This window comes from Dendropsophus ebraccatus, chromosome 3, assembly GCF_027789765.1.
Source record: "Dendropsophus ebraccatus isolate aDenEbr1 chromosome 3, aDenEbr1.pat, whole genome shotgun sequence".
In the NCBI taxonomy this organism is placed as follows: domain Eukaryota; kingdom Metazoa; phylum Chordata; class Amphibia; order Anura; family Hylidae; genus Dendropsophus; species Dendropsophus ebraccatus.
Window position 1 is genome coordinate 141,812,847 of NC_091456.1, and position 3,526 is coordinate 141,816,372.

Here is a 3,526-nt window from a genome sequence, read left to right on the forward strand (position 1 = left end):
GTCCCCTGGGGGGGATTAAAAGTTACTGTAAAAAAAAAATTATCATAAAAAATCCCTTCCCATATTAAAAGTTTATATCACCCCCTTTTCCCATTTTATAAATTAAAATATAAACATATTTAGTATTGCGTGTGTGTGTGGAATGGCATTTCTGATATCGCACTATAAATGTCATAACCACAAAAAAAATAAAAAATGCCAAAGTGCATAATTGTTGAAGAATTAGAATAAAAAATGGTAAAAAAATTTGTATTATACCCAAAGAAACTACCAATAAAAAGTACAGATCATGGCGCAAAAAGGATGCCTCAAATAGCTACATAGAGCAAAAAATATACATTATAATGATTTTTAAAGGTTTTTAATTTTTGAAAAGCAGTGAAATAAAAGTTATATAAATTGCCTATCGTTTTAATTGTACTGACTTAAGGTACATAAATAACATGTCTGTTTTATTATAGGACAAATGGCGTAAACTCAAAACCCCATGAAATGAAATGCTCTTTTTTCAGTTTCCCTATACAAGTCTTTTTTTCAGTTTCACAGCATAGTTTACTAAAAAAAAAATTAAAAGTACTATTGTTATGGCAAAAAATAAGGGCTCTTGTGGGTCTGTAGGTGAAAAAATGCAATTGCTATGGCCTTTTAAACACAAGGAGCAAAAATGGAAATTGGCTGTCTCCTTAAGGGGATGATCATAATAATAATAATAATAATAATAATAATAATAATAATAATAATAATAATAATAATAATAATAATAATAATAATAATAACAACAACAACAACAACAACAACAACAACAACTATCTGTATATTCTTAATCAACAGACCCACTTATTATTTTTCTAATTTTGATCTTCAAGTCAAATAATGAAGAGTTCTTCATTTATTTAATTGTACACAGCACTCTGGAATCATGTACACTTTAAAATAAATTGTAATAATAATAATTAATAGAGAATTTAAAATTATCCTGGTTAACAAAATGAATGAGCTCTAAATATGCATCTGCCAGTCATGGCTGCCCTCCTTCTATGGTTATTCAGAATTGACTAGAATTATGCAGTCATCATGTCACAGCCCAGATTTTAAAATGACTATTTAAAGAATTGTTTATTATCCATGAAACTACTGGAAGTTTAATACACCTTAGAGAGAACAATGGATATGGTAAAGAATGGGACTATGTGCTTAACAAACTATATATATATATATATATATATATATATATATATATATATATATATATATATATACACACACATATATATATTTATTTTTTTATATTATATTGTGTAGTTCCATATATCAATTTATTCATATATATTTATCAGCATAGAATTGCTTGATTTATTTGCACCTTTTCACATTTTTGCACCTATTTGCACCTTTTCTGAAATCCTGTGCTGATAAATATATAACTATAATTATGAGGATATGGCACAAAATAGCCTACTCGCGATATCATATTTATATAATATAATAATATATATAATATATATCTATATAAATAATATTTATTATATACACACACATATATGTAAATATACACAAACTGGTAAATAGTTAATGGAACAAAGAAGGGAGATAAAAAAAAGGCAACTGAACAATTTTATGACAAACCATTTTATTGCATTTTTTTTACGTTTTCCTGTTTATATTTCTTGGGTAATTGCCTTTATTACCTACTACACATAGTAACAGAATTTTCACCTTCAGTATTTTGTTGGGGGAAGCAAACAGGTAGAACAAAGGGGCAAATTATGTAATACGTTATATGTAGGATAAAAGTCCATAGTAACAGAATTTTAACAAAGCACACACATAGTAATAGACAGGCAATACACTGTACAAGCTGTTATGCTTTTAGCACACACATTTTCCGATGCAATATTGCTAGGCAAAAAAATATGGATAGGGATAGACAGATGTAGCATTAAGAGAATACAAATTACAGATACTCAAAAATATATGTGATGTGGGGAAATGAATGGTGGGTGGATAACTAAATGAATAAAGTAATGATAGATAGTTAGATGGATATAAATGAGATACATAGATGATAGAAAATTAGATAGATAGATAGATAGATAGATAGATAGATAGATAGAATGAATGCATTGATTTGGATCTTTAGGACATCACTTTGGTAGGATCCTCGGTAAGGACTGTCACATTTCTCCCATACAAATAGATGACTTGTAGAAATACTGAACCGCATGCACAAATCCGCCGAACATAACCGGGACTTCGGTCTCTTCTTCTTCTTCTTTTTCAGCCATTTAGTACATAAATTTTGTTATAAACTATGTATTTTATAGAAGCACCCAAATGTATAAGAGCAAGTGCTGTCAGTAGTTACTGTACGATCACTCTAAGACATTTTGTTATAGAAAACTGCTCACATTCTCCTTCAGGAAAAGAAGAGAGCCCAGTCTGAAAGGGCAGAAAGCCACATGTCATCATATCTGCTAACTACACAATATTTGATAGAATATTATTAAGATCTATACAATGTAACATGAACAGTCGATGTTTGTTTACATTCAGGGAAATGATTTGTTTACATTTATTAACACTTTTATTTACATTCAAATGATCAAAGCAAAAAACAAAACAAAAGAGATAGAAGGAAGACATCAAATACGATGACTGCACATAGATCTCCTTACATCTACTGCACTGGGGCTTCTGTCCTCCTAATATTTCATCGATTATTCTTCCAAAAATTCCTTTTTTAAAAAAAAAAAAAAAAAGAAAAATATGGAAAAAAAGAATCAACAGGAAATGCAGGTAGAAAGATCAGAAAGCTAAGTTGTACAACAATTTCTATTGGTTGTATCGATACATGGCTATTATCCGAAATATCCCTATAGGTCAATGTTCTCCCAACCTGTGGCTTTCCAGCTAAAACTCCTAATAATAATAATAATAATAATAATAATAATAATAATAATAAATAATAGTATGCCATGACAGCCTGTTCGTTGTTTTTCAACAGACAGACAGTTGCAGGTTGGAGATTACAAGTTGGAGAACACTGCTTTAGTGTATCTATATATATATATATATATATATATATATATATATATATATATATATATATATATATGGAATGTACACACAAGTGTATAGGTAAGCTATATTAGAAAGTCTATAAATCGTGGGTGGGGAGGAAAGGAAATAAGACACACATACCTAGCAGTAGACACTACTACAATGCACTCCAGACATGAGCTTTGACCCTATTACTGCAGCTTGCCGGATGACTTGGACGTGGCTCCCAGTTATTATAATGTGGTCTTTGAGAACATCCCTTCCTCCCTGCCCTGCACTTGTGTTATTCTACGTGTCGCTTTGTAGTCTATGGGCTGTTATTTACACTGGCATCCGATAGGGGGCAGACTGCTGTGTCTAAAAACAAAGCAGATGGTGTCATTGAGCAGCACACAAGCACAGCCTTTCCTAATGAGTAAACAAGGACTAGCAGAATAAACAGAGCTGAGGGCTTCTAGAAGGTGAG

At 30.6% G+C, this 3,526-nt stretch overlaps 1 long non-coding RNA gene across 1 annotated transcript; it reads right to left on the reverse strand.

Annotated features, from left to right (window-relative positions):
* Positions 1-1,613: 1,613 nt before the first annotated feature.
* LOC138787364 (uncharacterized) lies at positions 1,614-3,274 on the reverse strand. Its single transcript, XR_011362353.1, has 2 exons — positions 3,202-3,274; positions 1,614-2,735 (listed from the first exon to the last, which is right to left on the reverse strand). It is a non-coding gene; the product is annotated as an uncharacterized lncRNA (long non-coding RNA).
* Positions 3,275-3,526: the final 252 nt, after the last annotated feature.